A 22,405-nucleotide genomic window follows, 5' to 3' on the forward strand; every position below is an offset into this window, starting at 1 on the left:
AAAAATGCACTGGTGCATTCAGGACGTGGCTGCTGAGCCAGTGGGAGGAGAATGGGGTTCGGAGCGGCAGAGTGGGCCAGAGACTACCCAAGGGGAGTGGATGCCGGAGAGTTAAGGTCTCTCAGCCCCAGGGGCACTTCTGAACAGCTGGACAAGCTTGCTCTCTTGCAGGGTGATCAGTGCAGTGGACAGAGCCACCAGCAAGCAGCTTCCCTTCAGAGCAAGTCTGGTGAAGAGAGGCCAACTCTTGTATCTCGGATGGCCACCTGCAAGATGTGGCCCCCAGGCACCATGCAGTGGACTAGGAGGCAACACAGAAGCAGTAAAACACACTAGCCCAAGAAATCATAACCCTAAACTTCCTAATAAAGAAACAAATGCACAAATCCAGAGGCATGCAATTCAAATCCACCAAATGCAGTCTCCTCCTTTACCAGTCAGATCCAATTTGGTGGTACACAAACACACACACACACAAAGAAACAACTGCTGTCAACTTGGTTCTGACTCATAGAGTGACACCTCGCCACCACCCCCAGCCAGTCTGGCTTCAGAGGTTGGAAATCTTTATGGGAGGAGACCACTCGTCTTTCTCTTGAGGAGCAGCTCAAACTCACTGCCATCAAATTGGTTCTGAGTCATAATGAGCCTCCAGTGGGTGTCTGAGGCTGTGAATGGCAGTGGGAGGAGACAGCTTATCTTTCTGCCAAGGACCTGTGGGTAGATTGAAACCCCTAGAGACTCTAGGTCTTTGGGTTAGCAGCATAGCATGCGGTGTTGTTCAGCCTCCCTGAAGGGCAGCTGGTAGACTAGAACTGTCAGCCTTTTGTTAGCAGTCCCATACGTTATGCACCGCACTGCTGACCCCTCAGGTACTATCATCTCAATTACAGACTCTTCAAAGTAGCACTGATGAGGAGTGAGGGGCTGCAAAGACAATCGGAAGCCGAGCCCTAGAGTAGTGTGAACAGTGCATTGTTTTATGTGAGTGTAGCCTGTTCATTCAAGAACTGTCAGCCACTTTTCTTCGTCTTCTTCCTTCAGCTGTTTTCATCTTGAACCATCGCTCAGAATGGTACCACTGGGGAGCTAAGCTTTACCATTTCCCAGATTTCAGAGGTGACCCTGAAGTCTAAGGGACCTGGAACTTGTCTTTAAAACCCCAAATGGTGCTGCTTGTCCTTTCTAAGTGGTCTTGAAATAGCTGGTGACATGTAACTTCTTATTCCTCTGGGTTTTCAGACTTCTCCACAAATCTTCAGGGCCTTGTGGAGACATCCTCAGTCATGGTGTAACTTGTTCTTTTCAAAGTGTCTACTTTGAACACAGAATATAACGCTTTTGAGAGATTCTTGGACTTTTAGCTTCTTCAGACCTTGGCGTAGGGCCTGGTATAAAAATGCCCTTCAGAGTAATTGAATTGTTAAATAGCAAATGAATAAGTGTAGCTGAGAAGATGTCATTTTCTATTTTTAGGGTCTAGCTGTAACTGTAACCGTCATGGACTTGATATTTATAATCTAAGGTTAATTTGAGTTGCATTGTTGAGTTGTGGTGCTGGAGAAGGTATTGAACATGTCGTGAACAGCTAAGAGAACAAACAGGTTTGTCCTGGAGAGAGTGAGCCCAGGTCTCTCTTTGGATGCAGGATTTTGAAACTGCATCTCACATACTCTGGGCATGTTGCGAGGAGGGACCAGTCCTTGGGAAGGGTCACCATGCTTGGAAGAATAGAAGGTTAGCACAGGAGAGGAAAGACCCCGGATGAGATGGACTGACATAGTGACTTTGGCATTGGGAACTCAGGTGTGTCAGGTGTGTGGGGTTGGCTTGGGATAAGGCAAGATTCATAGCCATTGTTCATAAGGTCACCCACTGTGGGTTGTAGTTGGCTTGACGGCATGTTAGAACAATAAGGTTAATTTGTGCTTCAACAGAAAAGGAGATTCTGCTATGTATCCAGTATGTGGGAGGTCCTCTAGAGAATGAGACAAGCTTTTTTTCTAAAGAGACAGGAGATAAATGGTAGATGGCACTCAGGTAACACCATAGTATAGACTATGCCAGATGCACAAAGAAGGGGCATCAGAGTAGCTTCATGAGTGGTTGGTTGAGGGAGCAGAACAAGAGGCAGACTTGTAGGAGGTGACATCTGAGCTGACTTGGAGGCTGAGAAGGGACTTCTGGTGGCACAGTGTGGAGGGAGTTGAGATGCTAAACCAAAGGCTGGCGTTCAAGTCTGCAAGCAGCTCCTATGAGAACGATAGACTCCTCCCATGCACTTTATGACCTGCCAGAAATCCCCTGGAGTGTTCGCTGTCACTTAGCTTCAACTCCTTGGCAATGTGCTTGAGTTTTGAAGGTGGAAGAGAAACCGGACATGTGAGAAGCCAGTGGGAGGCTCTGAGGAGGAGGAACGCCCGGCATGTTTGAGGACAGGAGGCGAGCCCAGTGTGGCTGGACCAGGAGGCCAGGGAATGTATGCAGTGAGTGCTAGAGATAGGTGGAGACAAGACACTAGAGAGCATGGCTGAAGGTTTGGGCTTTGCCATTGGGATTGCCATTGCAGTGAGAAGCCTTGGAAGGATGTTAACAAGGGGAACTGTATGATCAAACTTCCTTCCTTAAAAAAGATATCTCAGTGAGTGCTGTAAGGGAAGTGGACGGTCAGGAGCAGGAATGGGAAAGGGGCACCAGTTAGCAAGTGCTGGGCCAGGAAATACCACCGTAGGGCTGGAGGGCTGACAAGCAGGGCAGGGTTGGGGAAACACTTGGAAGGCTGAACTGTCAGGATGGGTGTTAAGCTGACTTTCTTCGAAGGAAGGGGAGTAATCTAGGACCAGACTGAGACCTTTTCTTTTCATTCGTGGCCTAGTGGCAAGAAGCTGCACTGCAATCCCAAAGGTACGCTGTTCGAGGCCACCAGCTGCGTCACAGGAGAAGGATGGGTAATCTCCTCCCATGCAATTAACTGCCTCTGAAAACACGCTGGAGGGTCAGCAATGAGTCAGTTCCGACTCAGTGATACACAGCGGCAACATTGGAAATACATATTAATAGAAGCAAACTAAATAAAGACAGTCTTTTGAGGGGGTGGACCTGTGTCCCTGGAGACTTCAGCTTAATTTTTTTTTTCATTTCAGATGAGCAGACATGGGATACTGTGCATTTGACCACTTTTCCAAGACACATTGACCCTTCAGTACCTGACTGCCTTCCTCAGAGGTGACAGACTTCAGAGGATTTCCTTTATTCTAGCATAAAAACAAAGAAAGTTAGAAAGACAGTGGGGTTCAAGGCTTAACCCTCAAAGACTTGCTTTAATACCTGTACTGTAATTGTGAATGAAACCATTGATTGTTATACTTATAAAATTACTTTTTCTCCACCAGCAGCCCCACTATGTCAGCAATGAATAATTTTCCCCAAGTAAAACCTGTTCCATACGTATTTCATTACATGGCCCAGGATAGGAGAGGGTTCAGATCTGTTGTTCATAGAGTCGCTATGGTTCGTACTCAACTTGACAGCACCTAACAACAACAGCAAGATAACAACATACGTATTTCAAATCAGAAAGGGTAGATTTCCTTGGTAACATGGCAAGAAATCTATAAAGAAGAGAAAGAAAATAGTGGTTGACAGGGTTTTCTGCTCCCCTTCAAAAGCAACTGAAAATGCCTCTGTCAGGGACCTTTGATTCTGAAACCAACTCTGGTTTGGTTTCGCAAAATACATTCATGTAGAAAGCGTGCCTCATGCTACAGTCAGTGTTCTGGGCAGATGGGAGGGGACAGGCGTGGAGTGGCTGCCAGGCTTTCTGATCTGGATGCCCTAGAACATAGAAGTCTGTCTCAGGATGAATAAATTATGACGGTTAAAATAATTATGATAGAGCTGCAGAGAACACAGTTGACAATCGGGCTGATTTTGACCTGATTCTGTCATGTGAAAAGCACACATTTATTTGTCAGGGCACCTGAAAATGTTGTTTTCAAGGCTTCTGGCATGTTTAGGATTTTTTTTTTTTGGCCCCCCTTTTTTCTTCTTTTAAAACATGGCAGTTCTGGTGATGTAGTCCACAGGGATTTGTGTGGCTTACCCAAAGGCTGCACCTCTCTGGTGGTTCAAATTCACCATCAGCCCCATGGGAGTAAACCGGACAGTCTCTCCTTCCATGCAGTTTACAGCCGCAGAGAACGCAGTGGACAGTCAGCTGTGAGTCCGTTCAGACTGGACAGCAGTGAATGAGGAGATAACTGATGAAGCGACTGGGCCGTACAAACGGTTCGCATGTTTGCCTGCTAACCACCAAGGTGGCTGCATGAATCAGGCCCGCTCAGAGGTGTCACAGAGTAAAGATATGGCAAGCTACTTAAAAAAAAAAACCCACAAAAAACAACCCACAACTCGGAAGCATTACAGTGATGAAGAGTTAGGGAGAGAGGAGAAAAAGAAAGATTTATTTTTTATTTTTAAAAAAAAGTTTTGTAGATACCTGCGGGGGGGGGGGAAGATAATTCAGTTCATCATATTTTTGTTGCGGTTGTTTTGTTATCTTTTGTTATTATTGTTGAGTGCTATCAAATGAGAATCAAATCCTTTTTTTTAATTTTTTTATTTATGTGTGTCTACCATCAAATCAGTTCTAACTGGTACAGGAGGAGGTTGTCCCTCCTTCTCCAGCAGAGCATCTGGTGGATTCGAACCGCATTCCTCTGGGATTGCGGTGCAGGAGAATCAAATCTTAACTGATTCTTCCGTGAGTTTTCAGAGGCTGCAAATCACACAGGAGGAGGGTCTCCTCTCTTTCTCTGACCCTCCACCTTTCCACACATGATTCCTCCTTACAGTGTGTCCAAAGTAGCAGATGAACCAAGGAACACCTGGTTTCCCTTTCTCCAGGCCAAACCTGGTTTTTCCTCCCTGCAGTCCATGGGATATTCTGTACTCTTCTCCAGTACCACGACTCAAAATCAGAGGGAGGAAAAATAACCGTTACTAATCATTCTTTTCTAACAGGTGTTGGGATAGCCACAAATGAAATTGACTCAAACAGCCCTTAGTTTTATTTCATCTTGTGTACCATCAAGTCAGAACTGACCCATAGGTGACCCTCCAGTGGGATTTTGGAGGCAGTTAATCACATGGAAGGCAATTGCCCATCCCTCAGACCAGCTGGTGGATTTGAACCGCATATGCCTTTGGGTTGGACAGCCCAATTCTTTACCACACCAAACTATTAGAGCTCCTTTAGAAGAAACTTTTCTGCATCGAGCAGAGGCTCTGTGGGCGCCTCACAGAGCAGCCCTTCAGAATATCCCGTACTCACCACTTATGGAAACATATTTTGTCCTTGGCCTTTTCTTTAAATGAAAAGCAAAGGTTTCTTAGAGTACAAGTATAAAGAAAATTATCTGAGGGGTCGGTAAATCTTAATAGGAATCAATGTACAAGGGAAATTTATATATTGATTTCTTCACGAGCAGAGGAGCTGTTTTTCATTTAGACAAATGTTCCGAAGAAGGAATCTAGTTAGGAACTCGAGACATTGTTGATTCTGCTGCAGATGATTGGAGCATAGATTTGCGTTGCTTTCAAATAAAGTCACAAGAGATTAATAATCTTCTCACAACTCGCCTCCTGCCCATACAGATGAAATATATTCTTTATTAACATTGTTTTGGATGACAGGAGAATAGAATATGCACTGACGTCATTTTTAAAGTCTGCGATACACAGCAGCAAGAGAAAAAATCCTGCCACCTCCCTGTCATCCATGGCAAAGTATGCTCTTAGATTTTTACAAAAGTAGTTCACAGTGAGAGGAAAGTCTTATTTACCTTGTTGTTGTTATGTGCCATCAGCTTGCCTGTGATTCATAGTGATCCTCTGTAAAACAGCTCTGAACCCTGTCCTAGTCTGAGCTAGTCTCACTGACTCCAACACACCTGTCCCCATTACCTCAGCTACTGTTTCAATCCATCTCATCCAAGGTCTTCCTCTCCCATTCTGTCCCTCCAGCCTTCCAAGCATAATGTCCTTCTCCAAGGGCTGGTCCCTCCTGTCAACATTCCCAAAGTATATCAGATGGAACTTCAAAATCTTTGCCTCCAAGGAACAGCTTGGTTTCACCCTCTCTATGACAAACCTGTTTGTTCTCTTGGCAGTTCATGGTATGTTTAATCCTCTTCTCCAACACTGTAACTCAAAGGCATCGATTCTTCTTCTGTCATCTTTAGTCATTGTCCAGCTCTCTAATGCATAGTAAGTAATTGTGAAGACTGTGGCATGGATCAGGCACACTTTAGTCTCTAGACTGACATTGTTGCTCTTTAGCACTTTGAAGAGGTCTGTGACAGCAGATTTTCCTAATGCAATTCACCTTTTGATTTTCTCACTGCTGGTGCCAACAGTGTTGATTATGGAGCCAAACAAGCTGAAATTGTTAACAACCTTAATCTTTTCTCAATCTGTCATAGTGCTGCCACTTGGCCCAATGGTGAGAATCTTTGTTTTCTTGCTGTTGAGCTTCAGTCCATATTAAAGACTACACAGTCCTTGACCTTCAGCAAATGTTTCAGGTCCTCCTCAGTTTTGGCAGAGAAGTTTGTGTCATCTACGTATCGCAGGTTGTTGATGAGTCTACCTCCAGTCCTGATGACACATTCCTCCTCATAAAGCCCAGCCTCCTGAATCATCTGTTCACACATAGATTGAAAAGATATGGAGACAGGACACATCCCTACTACACTCCTTTCCTGGCTTTGAACCATGCAGTGTTTCCTTGCTCTGTTCTGACTACTGCCTCCTGGTCCATGTCGAGGTTTCACATAAGTGTTCTGGGATTCCCATTTTCCTCAACGTTAGTGATGTGATCTATACAGTCAAATGCCATTGCACAGTCAAAGAAACACAGACATTCCCCTGGTACTCTCTGCTTTCAGTCAAGATCCAGCTGACATTAGCTCTAATCTCCCTAGTGCCACAGCCTCTTCTAAACCCAGGTTATATTTCTGGTTGCTCTCTTGTCTGTGTATGGTTCCAGTTTACCTTATATGTGCTTATTCATTCATTCAGAAATTTTGGTAGTATACTGTGTTATGGATGGAGAAAATATTGAAACTGTCAGCAATTTCCTCTTACTTGGATCCACAGTTAACACCTTTGTTACCAGCAATCAAGGAATAAGGAGAGGCATTACACTGGGGGAAATCTGCAGTTAGTGACTTCTCCAAATTATTGAGGAGTAATGAAGTCAGTTTAAGGAGTTAGGTGCATCTGATTCAGGCCACTGTCTTTCTGACCACTTACCATGCATGTGAGAGCTGAACAATGAATAAGGATGACAGAAGAAGGTTTGATGCCTTTGAGTTGTGTTGGAGAAGAACATGCCGTGGATGGCCAAAAGAACAAATAAATTTGTCTTGGAGAAGGTGCAGCCGGAGTGCTCTTTGAAGGCAAGAATGATGAGGCTTTGCCTCTCATATTTGGGCATGTTGTTAGGAGAAGGACGTGATGGTGGAGAGGGTGGAGGTTCAGCGAAGGAGAGGAAGACCCTCAACCAGGTGGACTGACACGGTGACTGCTACAGTGGGTTCTAGTGTGTCAGGTACTGTGAAGATGACACAGGATAGAACAGGGTTGTCCATAGGGTCACTATGGGTCATACTTGACTCAACAACACTTAACCTTAACAAGTGTGTTCTATGTTGGGCTGCTAACTAAGTTTGGAAGGTTAAATCCACTAGCCATTCTGTGGAAGAAAGGTGAAGCATTCTGCTCTCATGAAGATTTACAGTCCTGGAAACGCAATGAAGGTCACCATGAGTTGAAATCATCACATCTGCTTATTCACCCCCTGCTGTCCACTCAGTTCTGACTCAGAGTGACCCCTCTGTCAAGTTTTCCAGGCTGTAAATTGCAACAACAGGAGACCTCACATCTTTCTCCCACATTAACCAAGGTGGTTCTTGGAGGGCTAGGGAGTAGAGTTTGGAGTTCCTATCAGGCAAGGAGCTCTGGTGGCACAGTGGGGAAAGTACTTGGTTACTAACCACAAGGTTGGCAATTTGAATTCCTCACTTGCTTCACAAGAGAAGGATACGAAGGTCAGCTCCCAGAAGGAGTTACAGCCTTTCATACCCTATGGGGCAGCTTTTCTCTCTCCTTCTGGGAGCTCTGGGAGCTTAGTCATAAGGAGTTGCACTGCCAACCCAAAGGTAGGTGATTCAAATCCACCAGCTGCTCTATGGGAGAAAGATGAACAGTCTCTCTTAGAGCGATTTACAGCCTCTGAAAAGCCCCTGGAGGGTTAGCTCTGAGGCAGTTCCAACTTGATGGCACATAACAGTGGCAACAGCTCCACTGCCCTACAAGGTTGCTGCAAATCAGTCTCAACTCCACGGCAGTGGGTTTGATCTCACCTGTCAGACACCTGCTCTTAGATGTTAAAGATAACCTACAGAGATGGGCACTTCAAAGGTTCCTGTGAATCTGGATTTTACTTTTGAGAGGAGCGAGGTAGGAACAGAACAGTAAACACATGAGCTGGGTGGTTTCAGTCGGCTGCATATGTTGACGAAGAACTGGGTGGTCAGGAGGCGTCCTCTGTAGGTGGTAAGGCGGAGGCCACTACAGGAATAGTGAGGGTCCAGACAGCGAGAATAGCAAACACAGAGGCCCTGAGGCTGGACAGAAGGATTCTGTGTGGATGGAGCCAGGAGAGTGGGGTTGGGGGTGGTGCAAGACTCCAGAAGTGACATCAATATTCAGGAGTTAGGGAGTTTGAAGATAAGCTGGGGGAAGAGATCCAAGTAACACAGTGGTTAAGCTCTCTGCTCCTAACTTAAAGGTCAGTGGTTTGAACCCACAAGCTGCTCTGTGGGGGAAGGTCAAGGCAGTCTGCTTCAATGAAGATTCGCCCACTGGTGAGTTGATTCCAACTCATAGCCACCATCCCTCGTGTCTCTAAGGCTATGAATTTTACAGCAGACTGCCCATCTTTCTCTATAGAAGTGGATGGTGGATTGGAACCACTGACCTTTTATTTGTTGTTTTTGTTGTTGTGTGCCTTTGAGTCAGGGCCAGCCAATAGCTGACCCTTCAGTGAGATTTCAGAGACAGTTAATCACATGCAAAGAGATTGCCCATCCTTCCCCAGCAGAGCAGCTGATGGATTCGAAACATGTGCCTTGGAGATTGCAGCGCAGCTTCTTGCCACTAGGCCACCAGAGCTCCCTAGTTTTGTTTAGCTACTAGACATGTTGCAACCTACATCATCGGGGCTTCTTGCATGAATGTACATTCTTGGCAGTCCTGTGGAGCAGTTCTCTGTCCTGAGGGGTCACCACGGTTCTGAATTGACTGGACAGCAATGAGTGTTAGCAGGAATTGTCATTAGACCCTCAAGGTGATTTCTGACACATAGGAACCCCCTCCTCCCTCCCCACTGTGTGACAAGAACTGCCCCGTCCAGTTTCCAAGGCTGGAGTTTTTACAGAAGCTGACTGTCAGTATCTTTATCCTATGGAATGACTGGTGAGTACTTAACCGCTGTGCCACCAAGGCTCCCTGTAAGTGGGTGAATGACAAGATTAAGTGCTGCTGTGTGGAGGATAAAGTCCATCAGCTTTTGCCTAGTGAAGCTGTTTAAACCAAAACGTTGCACTTATGGCTGCCAGGTTCAGCAGTGCTAGAACCCAGAGTTCTGCATTTTAGAGCAGAGAGAGAAGAGCGAATGGGGAGTGGGGGTGGGGAGGGAGAAAAGTGCAACAATGAATGAATGGAAATCCAAAATCTCTGTAAATGTTCATTGATGTTAATAATAATAACAAAAAGAATGCATTCTCTCCAGTCGAGAGTGGGTCCTGAGGGGAGCTGATTAACTGGCAGAGAGGAGGACCAGGCACCCCAGGCATGCCACAGAGTAGGAAGAGACAAGCTTGTGTCCCATTTGTGGGGCCTCCACTTGCCCTTGCAGGCTTTAAGCGGGCTGTCTTTATTCCTCATCTGTGAAATGAGTCGTGGTACTTCGTCTGCTGGGTTTTTGTCAATAAGGCATGGAGCCTGACTGGGTAGAAATGATCAATAAGTGGAGGCTGCAATTGTTTTCTTATTAACAACCAGCCTTCCTGGTGTCGATCTCTCTTTTTCTGTGGATATTATTGAACTTAGAGAATATCAGAAACACTAGTATCCAGAGGTAAATGAAGAGCAAATGTCTTGGCCTTTTGTGCTAGCAGGGAGCTCAGGTGACCTTATTAGTAAAGAGTTGCACGGTGAGCCCAAGTATCTTGGTGTTGCTTCCGGTATCCTGCCCTGCACCCACCTGGCATACTTTGGGCATGTTGTCAGGGGGGGGAAAACCATCATACTGGGAAAGGTAGAGGGTCATAGAAAGGAAGACCCTTAACAAGATTGACACCGTGACTGTAACAGTGAGCTTAAGCATATAGAGATGGTGAGGATGGCACAGGACAGGGCAGGATTCAGTTCTGTTGTTCATAGGGTCCCTATGAGTTGTAGACAACAGCACATAACAACAACGTACTAGTAGATATTTAGGTCATGTTACCAGGATGGGCCAGTCCCTGGCAAATAACATCATCCTTGGTGCCAAAAGAGCTGAAAGAAGGCGTGAGGGCCCAAGTCCATGAGTGTCTCTTGGAAAGGGCCAGAAGGAGTGAGATTAGCACATCCCTTCACTGCCCCAGAGCAGAAAGCAGGTAAAGAACCTGTAGGCCGAGCTCCATGGTACCTCTCGATCAACAGCAGCAGCAGCAAGAGGTTTGTTTATTCTTTACTGACTCACAGTGTGGTACTGACAGTGGAGTTTATTAGGGAAGTAAGTTGGAGAGAGAGAGAGGCAAAGAATATCATCCAACACAAATCTAAGTTTTGGCTCGATAATTCCAAGGCATAATCCCTCAATTAGTCTGGGCTCTAGTTTCCATTCAGTAGTCAAGCCCTGCAAAGTTTGTCTCAGAGTAGTTAAAAGTCTGCTTCTTCAAGTGTCTTGCAAGAACAACAAAATCTGTAACTGTGGCCAGCACAAATGCAAAAAGCCTCAGATCACACCTTGCCACGTTTCTCCACAGCAGTGCCACAGTCCACCACCATCACCAAGGTCTCCCTCTCAACAGGGTCTTGCCTCTAGTCTTGCTACTCAGTGTGGGAAGCACACTCTCTCTTATCCTAGTCCCACAGCTGCTTATAATTTGCAAGACTATGTGTTTACAGTAAAGATAGCTGGAGACCAGGAGGTGCTTAATGTAATGGCTTTTAAAAAGTCAACTTTTAGGCAGACACCACGCTTGGAAAAGTAGAAAGACAGCAAAAGGGAGAGGAAAATCCTCTGTGAGATTTATTTACAGGTGTTTGGATATTAGGTTTAAGCACAGCAGAGATTATGATGGGGTTTCCATCTAGTCTACATGGGTCACTATGAATCAGGGCCAATTCGAGGCACCTAATAACAAGACACTGTTATGTATGCTCATTGTAATAAACCCAAATCCCTTTGGCAAATGTGCCTAACCCACAAGAACACAACTCTACCAAAAGTGACTGGGTGCCTGGAATTTCAGATAATTCACCCACAGGCTCTCAGTGGCCATAACTGGGTTTTTGCTTATACCTCCCAGGGGTTTGTGCACTCGTCACACTTCTTATATGGAAGCCACTTTCACTGAGTGGAGATGCTGGTGCCGTCTTCACTCTGTTTCAGAACCTTGAACACTTCTTGCATTTCTGCTCTTTACCATATAGGCACCTTCTGGATGTCAAAAGGGTTTGCTTTTTGTCTTTGTTTTACCATCTTTACTTTCATGAAAACCCTGGAAGCCTAGTCCATGCTGAGTTGCACTGCTATCCCAAAGGCAGTGCTTCTCTGGTGGTTCAGATCCACAACTGCTCTGCAGAAGAAAGATGGGTTTCCTCCTGCTTAATTGGCAGCCTCCTAAAACCCGCTGGAGGGTCAGCTATGAGTTGGCTGGATGGCAGTGAGTTGAGAAGAGAATTTGGAAGCATCCCGTGTTTGACAAATTAGATACAGTTTATGCCTTTATACCCTGAAACCACAGGTTGGCTGAGTTACCTGCACTGTTTCCTTTCCCTCCTATATTTAGGGAAGCCATTGTGATTTTTCTCTGTGTATTTTTTTTTAAATTGTAATACTTTACAAGTTAAAGCTGAAGCTCATTAATTCTCAAAGATGTACTTCAAATTTTAAAAAAACTCATTTGCTGGCTGCTTTTAAATATTCTCTCCCCCCCCCATTAGTAAGCTGATTCGTAACTATTGTGTCTTTGACTCCAGCGCCATGAGAAAGTTCTTTGTTTAGAAGAATGTGCCATGAATTTTAATAAACCTTTAAGCACTTTAAATCCTCACCTCACACTTGGCTTGGTGGGGCTCTCACTCCTCTGTGTGTGTGTGTCTGCGGGTGTGTTTCCCAGCAAGCTGCAAGGTGCAGTGAGCGGGAACACTCAGGTTAAAAGGAACCTGGTTTTGGCAGATGAAGTGAACATGCACGACCAGTGGCAAGTATCTCTGTAGCCCATTTGTTCTCAAAACTATGGAATTTTTCCTTAAGCAGATTTCTCCCACACTTGCCAGAAATCCAGATGGTAAATTTGCATGGATTCAGTATTCATTCAGAGGAAAGAGCCTCATTTGCAAGGTGTACATTCCAGAAGGGTTCTGTGAATGAGTGTTGGAGATGACTGAGCTTCATCTCAGCCTCCCTAAAATTGTCGTTCTGTGTGCACCCTTTTTCTGGAGCATTTTTCCAGATTCTGAAAGATCCCATGACCACAACAGGTTAGGAGCCTTTCTGTTGGCTGACCTCTCCCTTGTACTCATGTGGACACAGGGCTCTGTCGTGCTGCCCAAGATGTACATGTGGGGAGCTCTGGTGGTAAGGAGGTCAACCCAAAGATAGGGGATTTGAATCCATCAGCTGTTCTGTGGGAGGAAGATGGACAGTCTCCTCTTGTACAAGTCGTAACCCACTGAAGAGGGTCAGCTATGAGTAAGTGCCGGCTTGAGGGCACATAATCACAATGTATCCTGAAGCTCTGGTGAAGTGTGTAGTGTGCTTTGCTGATAACAAAAAAGGCTACACATCCTCGGGGGTTCAAATCTACCAGCAGTTTCTAGGAGGCAGATACAGTCTCCTGCTGCTAAGATTTATAGACCGCCCAGTGGAGGGTCACCGTGAGCTGGAAGTGGCTCCGTGACAGTGAGTCTTTTGAGAATTTGCATAGGTAAGTGGTGTAGCACGTTCGGTGTCAAGCTGCTGGCCAGAAGGTCGGTGGCTCTGGGCACTCAGAGAGAGAAGGCTGGACAATCTCCATATGTAAATACCACGGTCTTGGAAACCCAAAGGAGAGTCCCTGTGCGTTGGAATTGACTTCATGATGGCTGCATTAGGTTTGACGGCGTGTATTAGGGGGCCTCAGTGGCTGAGTACATGATGTCATGGCTGCTTATTGGAAAGTTGGCAGTTCAGATCTACCAGCTACTCCAAGAGAGAAAGATGGCCAGCCTCTTCCTGTAAAAATGTACAGTCTCAGAGACTCAATGGATTGTCATCACGAGTTGAAATCAATGGCAATGGCCGTGGATTTGGGGTAATACGTGTATCAAGTCCACACTGTTGGCTTCACTATTCTAAGAGGTTCATATGGATTATTTACGTTTTCATTAGAGCCTTAGGAAGTAAATGCCACTATCATTCGCATTTTACAGATGAAATGGTGGTGGTGATTCTGTGATAGAAATCCCAGCTCCTACATGAGAGGCCCAGGTTCAAATCCCAGAAATACGCTTCCTGCACAGTCCCCACCTCTGTAACAGCAGAGATTTACATGCTGCTGTGCTTCTGAGCAGGAGCTCTGGTAACTTAGGGGTTCTTGTTGTTAAGTGCCGTCGAGTTGTAGACGACTCATAGCGACACTAGGAACAAAAGACCTGAACACTTGTATAACTTTCATCCTTTCTCCAGGTTCATAGGGTTTCCGGAGGTAAGCTGTTTTGGAAGTGACTCCCACTCCTGCTTCCCAGCTTGTTTTAATCGGGAACTCCACCAAACACTGTCTACCACGGGTAACCATTATCGCATTTGACACTTCAGTGTCACAGTGTTTAGCATCACAGCAACCACAGATTACCTCTGTACAGCTAATGGACAGACCAGTGCTATACCACTTAGAAAAATGTTTGACCGAAAACAATTAAAACCAAGCCTGAGGGCCACAGATTAAAATCACCCACCTTTGGCTTGGTAGCATCATTTTCTGTCCACTAGGCCAACTGAGCTCTCTTGTTGTTGTTGTTGTTGTTGTTGTTAAGTGCCGTCGAGTCGTAGACAACTCATAGCGACTCTCTGAACAAAAGACCTGAACGCTTGTCTAACTTTCATCAATTCTGCATGTTCATAGGGTTTCCAGAGGCAAGCTATTTCAGAATTGGATGCCACTCCTGCTTCCTAGCTTGTTTTACTCAGGAGCTCCACCAAACACTGTCCACCATGGGAAACCTTACATTATTGGTAAGAAGGTGCATTGCCAACCCAAAGGCACACAGTTTGAATCCACCAGCTGCCGTATGGGCAGTCTCCTCTCAGGCAATTTACTGCCTCTGAAAACCCATTGGAGGGTCAGCTACGGGCAAATTCTGACCGGATGCCCATGACCACATGCTGCCAAGCGCATTTTAGCAGAGGAGTTCCTATGGCACAGTCCATAAGGAGTTGTGCTGCTAACTGAAGGATGACACTTCTCTTGGGGTTCAGACCCCCCCCCCCCGTGGCTCCTCATCAGAAACATGGACAGTCTCCTTACCATATGATTTACAACCTCTGAAAGTTAGGTTCTAACTGGATGGCAATGAGTTTGAGCTTTGAGTTTTCCAAACTAAGATAGATGAGGAAGAAATATACGTGTTGATTTAACTCTAAAAAAAAAAATAATAATCTGCCAACTAAATAAAAACCCTAAACAGTAACAGCAAAACAACTCTGGATCCCATCTGGTCATGATTTGGTCCAATACGAGACAGAATTGTATTTCCTTGTGTGTTGTTAGGTGGCCAGGATAAGAGCAACAGCATAAATGAGGGAACTCAAGACTAAAGATGCTGAGGGCCTTACCCCCGGGCAAAGAGCCCAGCTCATAAATATCAAAGAACAAACAAAAAAGAAGCAGCCGCTAAAATTATACAGATCTAACTAAAACTCAAGAGAGTTACGTTTTGTAGCATAAGATTTTATCATTTTTACTTCATTGAAATCTAAATAATGCTGATCTGGGCTGATGATGAAAGGCTCCAGAGACCCCCGGTTTTAAAAGATAAAGAACCAGAAAACAGAAGAGAGCTGTGCAGAAATGGAGAGGGGCACGCAGGCAGGTCTCTGATTAGCGTGTGCTGCCTGTGTAAAGCACGTGGTTGTGAGTTCCATAAGAAGCCAGCAGCCCAAGTGGGCGCCCTGCTGCCCAGAAAGCTGGAATGGACATTGCCATTCTCAGGTGCTGTTTTCTCCTTCCTTCCTCATTTTCAAGTTTTGGAGGCATTTCCTATTCATTTAGCTGCCCAGTTACACATGCCAACTTATCCCGTTATTTTGGGCTTATTGTAATGAAAACATTGCCAATTACTCCCACGTTCTTACTCCCGAGAAAAAGCTGCCAAGAGCATGCTGATCAGGCAACCTTGGGCTGCGCAGCGCGTGGGGAATGAATCGTGGTGTTTAATTCTTCCCTGCTGGCGTGTTGTACAGCGGGGATGGGCAAGCCTGAGCCTGGCTCTAAATTTAGCCCCCCTCCATTCTCACACTGGCTGGTCGTGTGGCGGAGCCCAGCTTGGGGGCAGATGTGTAATTTTTTTTTTACTCTTTCCTCCTACCAATTTGCAAGGTGTGGAATCAGTGGAACAGCTGCCTCTGCCTGTGACTCTTCTAGATCCTTGAATGACACTTCAAGGACTGCTATTTATGGCTACTTTTCACGTTGACATGTAAATCTCACAGTGCCTGTTAGCCCCAGAAAGAATCCAACCTTGTTAAAAGTTTGCAGAATCATTTTCCTGAGTTCTTGCCTTCAGGGGAAAACCACAGTGGCTGCATTACTGCCCTCGTAGCCTTGAGTGAACCACTAGTAATGGATCAGGTGTAAAAGATCCAGGGCTACAGTGCTAAAGACACAGACATAACAGACTGCCTTCTCAGGTATCTAGACTGGAAAGGATTGGGGAGCGCATCAGCCATATATGAGGCAGAGGGGGTTTTGACATTAGATAGAAAAGCTTTCAACAGAAACCAAAATCTAGTAAAAAATTTCTGGCCCCTCCTCCTTTTGTACTAAGAGTTAAAGGACTGAACAGATCCTTTATGATAAAAAGACTATAGCACTGAAAGACCTCCTTGGAAGCAGGAGTGACATCCACTTCCTAAACAACATGCCCCTGGAAACTCTGAACTTAGAGAAATATGACCATTATAGAACAGGGTTCAGGTCTGTCTTTTTTTTTTATTATTAAATTTTTTATTTTTTATTTATTTTTTTTACAGAGGTTTTGGATTTCCATTCATTCCCGCAATTTTCTCCCTTCCCACCCCTCCCCAACAGCTCGCTTCCCTCTCCAAAGAGAGAAAAAAGAAAAAAAATACCTTCATTAGTATACAATTCCCACATCCCTTCCACCACCACCCCCCCCCTCGAGTACACTTCTCTGTTAGCACAGGAATCCAGAATTAAGGTTGCATAGAGAAGTGTACTCAGGTCTTTCTTTTGTTCATAGGGTCACTGTGAGTCCTGCTTGACTCGATAGCCGTCAACAACAACAAAAGACCCCAGAGAACATCTCAGGTGAAATGAAAAAACTGAGACCCAGAGAGGTTCAGGAACTTGCCTCATGCCTCACAGCAGCTTCTTCCAACTGGGATTTTAATTCAAGTCTTTGGAAACGTGCTAAAATCTGAATTCCCTCCAGAAGGTGGTGTTTCTTCTGAGGTGAGGTTAAGAAGCATGGCAAGGCCTGCGGCCATGTTCCACCTCCTGTGGTCAGTGGGGTCCAATAAACCTGAGAAGAGGGCTACCTGCGTGCCCAGACCCTTTCCTTCAGGGGACCCAACTGAAACATGAGCCCTATCAGATGACCTCATGATAACAGCCATGAAAATGCTTATGGAGCTTCCAATACTTGCCTGCTGACATCAGGTTCTGTTGAGTCAAGCTATCCCCACCGTGAGTTTTCTTTTTCTAGCTTTCAGTTTTTACTCACTAATTTTTTTATATATACTGAGGAGGACCTGAAGCGCTTGTTGCAGAAAGTCAAGGACTGCAGCCTTCAATATGGATTGAAGCTCAACATCAAGAAAACAAAGATTCTCATCACTGGGCTAATTGGCAACATCATGAAAGATGAAGAACAGATTGAGATTGTTAAAAGTTTCAGTTTGCTTGGCTCTACAGTCAACACTCTTGGTACTAGCAGTCAGGAAATAGAGACAAATTACATTGAGAAAGTTGACTATCAGGGACCTCTCCAAAGTACTGAAGAGCAACAATATCAGTCTAGGGACTAAAGTGTGCCTGATCCAGTCCATGTTCTTTGCAATTATTTGCTATTGCTATGTGTCAGAAAGCTGGACAGTCCCTGATGCCTTTGAGCTGTGGTGCTGGAGAAGAGTATTGAATATACCATGGGCTGCCAGGAGAACAAACAAATTCATCCTAGAGAGAGTAAGACCAGGCTGCTCGGCTGCTCCTTGAGGGCAAGGATTTTGAAGCTTCATCTGATATACTTTAGACATGTTGCAAAAAGGGACCAGTCCTTGGAGAAGGATGTCATGCTTGGAAGGGTAGAGGGACAGCAAAAGAGAGGAAGACCCTTGATGAGATGAACTGATTCAGTGACTGAGGTGATGGGGGTAGGTGTGTCAGAGACAGTAAGATTGGCACAAGATAGAGGAGGGTATAGAGCTGCTGTGAGTTACAAGCGACTCAGTGGCACATAACAACAACATATGTATATCTTAATTTATATATGTTGTTCTTAGGTGCCATAATGTTGAGTACTACTTATAGCGACCCTATGGACAACAGAACTGAACCCTGGTCTATCTTGTGCCATTCTTACAATCTCAAAAACTCATGCCCATCGTTGAAGTCAATGTGTCAATCTACCTGGTAGATATTTGAATCTGTTTATGAAATTCTCAGTATAATCAAAAGGTCTGAACTTGCTCAGCCTTTCTTAAGCTCAAAGAACTGAAGAACAAATTTGAACCTTGAGTTGCTATAATCAAGGATGCTTTAGGCAGAATATTAAATGATCCAGAAAGTATTAAAAGAAGATGGAACGAATATACTGAGTCACTGTATCGAAAGGAATTGGCAGACACAAAAGAATTTAATGAAAAAACATATAAGCAAGAGCCTATGGTGAGGAGGGAAGAAGTTGAAGCTGCTTTGAAGGAAATAGCAAAAAATAAGGCCCCAGGAATAGATGGTATACCAATTGACGTATTTCAACTAACAGATGCTGCCCAAGATGTGCTCATTAAGTTGTGTCAAGAAATCTGGAGAACAGCCAACTGGAAGAGATCTATATTTGTTCCCATTCCAAAGAAGGGTGACCCAACAGAGTGGGGAAATTATAGAACAGTATCACTGATTTCACATGCAAGCAAGATTCAGCTGAAGATTATTCAAAAACAATCAGAACAGCACATTAGCAGAGAACTGCCAGAAGTCCAGGCTGGGTTTAGAAGGGGTCATGGTACTAGGAATATTGTAGCTAATATTAGTGGATCTTGGCTGAAAGCAGGGAATACCAGAGGAATGTCTGTGTTTCATTGATTATGCAGAGGCGTTTGACTGTGTGGATCATAACAAACTGTGGCTGACTCTGAGAAGAGTGGGAATCCCAGATCATGCTAATGTCAAACCTATACTTGGACCAAGAGGCAGTCATCAGAACAAAGCAAGGAAACACTGCATGGTTCAAAATTGGAAAGAGTGTACAGCAAGGATGTGTCCTATCTGCATACCTTTTCAACCTATATGCAGAATAAATTATCCGGAAGGCTGGGCTCTGTGAGAAATGTGTCAGGATTGGTGGAAGACCCATCAACCATCTGCATTATGCAGATGACACAACCCTGCTTGCTGAATCTGAAGAGGACCTAAGTGCTTGCTGCAGAGAGTCAAGGACTGCAACCTTCAATATGGATTGAGACTCAATGTCAAGAAGACAAAGATTCTCACCACTGGACCAATTGGCAGCATCAGGATGGATGGTGATGAGATTGAGATTGTTCACAGCTTTAGTTTGCTTGGCTCTGTAGTCAACACTCTTCACACCAGCAGCCAGGAAGTTAAAAGACATATTAAGATGGGAAAGTCTGCTGTTAGGGACCTCTCCAAAGTACTGGAGATCAATGGTGTCTCTGGAGACTAAGGTGCATTTGATACAGGCCATGGTCTTTGCGATAACTTGTTATGCATCAGAGAATTGGACGACTAGCGAGGATAGAAGGAGAATGGACGCCTTTGAGCTTTGGTGCTGGAGAAGAGTATTGAGAGTACCATGGACTGCTAAGAAAACAAACAGATTCATCCTGGAGAGGGTTAAATCAGGCAGCTCCTTGGAGACAAGGATTCTGAGGCTTCGTCTGACATACTTTGGACATGTTGTAAAGAGGGACCAGTCCTTGGAGAGGGACATCATGCTTGGGAGGGTGGAGGGCAGGCCCAGGAGAGGAAGGCCCTCTGTGAGGTGGATTGACTTAGTGACCAGGGTAATTGGGATGGGTGTGTCGGAGATAGTGCGATTGGCATAGGATAGGACAGGGCTTAGGGCTTAGAGTCACAAGCGACTCGACAGCACAAAACAATAACAACAACAAATGAAAAATAAGATTTACCTATATCTTAACATAAACATAGTAGGTATATGTTTTATATAATAAGTCTCATTGTAGTTGAGCTGGGACCACCTCATAGCTGACCATCCAGTTGGTTTTCAAAGATTGTAAATTGCACTGGAGGAGATTGCCCATGTTTCTCTCTCAGAGCAGCTGTTGGGTTCGGAGCACCTGCCTTTAGGTTGGCAGCCTGAATCTTTACATACTAGGACACCAGAGTTCATTGCAGAATGACATCATTCTATTTAAATTATAATAATACAGGAAGCTCGGTGGCTTAGTGTGGAGAAGCTGCGCTGCAGTCCCAAAGGCTCTCAGGTTACGTCCACCAGCTCCACAGGAGAAGGATGAACAATCTTTTCCCGTGCAATTAACTGCCTTTGAAAACCCACCAAAGGGCCAGCTGTGGGTCACTTCCTGCAGTCTCGAAGGAACGTCATTCAAATCTACCAGCTGCTTCTCAGGGAAAAGATGGGCAGTCTCTCCCCATTCTATGAACTGCTTCTGAAAACCTGCTGGAGGGTCAGCTGTGGGCTGATTCCAACTTGGCTGTACACAGCAATAATCAAATAATAAAGAGCTTGTTAAATATTAGATAACATCCTTTGTAAAAACCCATTCCAGATAATCACAGAACCACTGGGTAGGTTGTCAAGCATTTCTGTTAGCATCCCAGCGCCTGACGCACAGCTAGGGCCTTTTACCTAGTGCACCTCATTTGACGGCCATGAGGACCCTGAGCCAGATGTCCTTGTCCCCTTTGTATTCATTATGGAAATCGCTACCATGGGTTCACCTAATCAGCTAACACAACATACCTGGTCTGTGGAGGGAGCCTACCAACCAGTCATTAAGTAATAGGGGAAAGAACATAATACCCAAAAGAGCATGGCCGCCCCCAGCAGCATTGTCTCCTACCAGCCTAAGGAATCTCTCTCTGGAGGTTTCCTCTTCCTTTCCCCCCTCACAGACATTCACAAGCTGAACAGGAAGGGTTCCACAGTTTATATAAAACCCTAAAATTGTCAGTCACACCTATGCATAGGGAGGTTCTGGGCCACTTGAGAGGCAGAACATGCAGAAAGTTCTGCAAGAGCAGCCTTAGAAGTTCACCATAAGCTTTTTTCCCCCTAAGATATGGTCAGTAAGTTAATTAAATGACAGAACATTTGTTATTTTTTGTGTTCCAGAGTTAATGATCCCACAGTTTGTGCTGCTCCCCATTATTCTTTATATTCTTAATAGTAATGAAATTTTTAATTTTAATTGTGATTTGCATGAAAGTTTACAGAGAAGTTGGATTTTCATTCATTCATTCTTGCACGTTTTGAAAAATGATGTACTCACACAATGGCATACTATGCAGCACTGAAAAACCGTGAACTCATGAAACATTCCACAACATGGGTGACCCTGGGGGACATTATGCTGAGTGAAATATCTGTCACAAGAGGACAAATACTGCCTAACGCCATAAGCTCTTGAAGATGATCAAAGAGTCCCGCAGATGTAGATCCAGATGTTGTCTTCACCATGTACTAGCTATGTGATCTTGATCAACTTCTTCAACTTCTCATTTCTTCTTCTATCAAAGAAAACAGTCATACTTTCCTTGTGCGGTTTCTGGTAGGGCCATTGCTCAATAAATAGAGGTGCTGGGATTGTGGTTGTAGTTGTGTTGTAGTGTTATGTGTGCCTTGGGGGATGCTGTCACAGTGTTCTCTGTCAAATATTGAGGAAGAGACTAGTGCATGTATGGTAATACAAAGTCATTCTTAGGCGCTCATTGTATAATAGTGTGCTAATTTATTCAAGAGAGTACTCCATAATTACCCCTCCAATTAATCAGTTGATATGCTAGATATTCTTCAAGATTTTTGTTATGCTTAAGAGGGGGAAGAGCTGGTGTCGCAGTGGTTAAAGCATTCCCCCCCTACGAACTGAAAGGTCAACAGTTCAAGCCCACCAGGTCACTCTGTGGGAGGAAATAAAATGTGACTCTTTGCATCCGTGAGGATTTACAGCCTTGGTGCCCCTGTGGGGTAGTTCTGTTCTGTCATACTGGGAAGTGACTTAACAGCAGTTGGTTTGGTTACTTGACGATATCTTAAAACACATACTCAAACTTTGTTGTGGATTTTCATAAGAATTCAGATGTCTGCACCTTGGGTTTTCTTTGTCTCCCTCTCGTTGGTCAGGGCCTCGGTCCTGGTTCTGTGTGAGAACACCAGCTCGGCCTCCGCCTCCTGACTTGGCGGTTCCCTCTGTCTGGTGGAACTGAACTGAGTGCTCCTTGACCGGGCGCCCCAAACTGCAGGTTTCTGTGAATGTTTTTTCTTTCCTTCCTCCTTGTTGTATAATGTTCTACAATTCCTCTCTGTGCACATATTATCTGCTGGGGTGTAGGGGTGGATATCTACTCTCAAATCCTCCAGCTGTACCAAGACCAGAATAGCGTATGGGGAGCATTCTTGG

At 44.9% G+C, this 22,405-nt stretch overlaps 1 protein-coding gene across 1 annotated transcript in view; it reads left to right on the forward strand.

Moving 5' to 3' along the window:
- The window catches only part of APBB2 (amyloid beta (A4) precursor protein-binding, family B, member 2), a 256,008-nt gene that overhangs the window by 204,664 nt on the left and 28,939 nt on the right, over window positions 1-22,405 (forward strand). The window lies entirely within an intron of this gene.

This window comes from Elephantulus edwardii, unplaced genomic scaffold (genome assembly GCF_000299155.1).
Source record: "Elephantulus edwardii isolate Elephantulus edwardi_28Jun2011 unplaced genomic scaffold, EleEdw1.0 scaffold00222, whole genome shotgun sequence".
Lineage (NCBI taxonomy): Eukaryota > Metazoa > Chordata > Mammalia > Macroscelidea > Macroscelididae > Elephantulus > Elephantulus edwardii.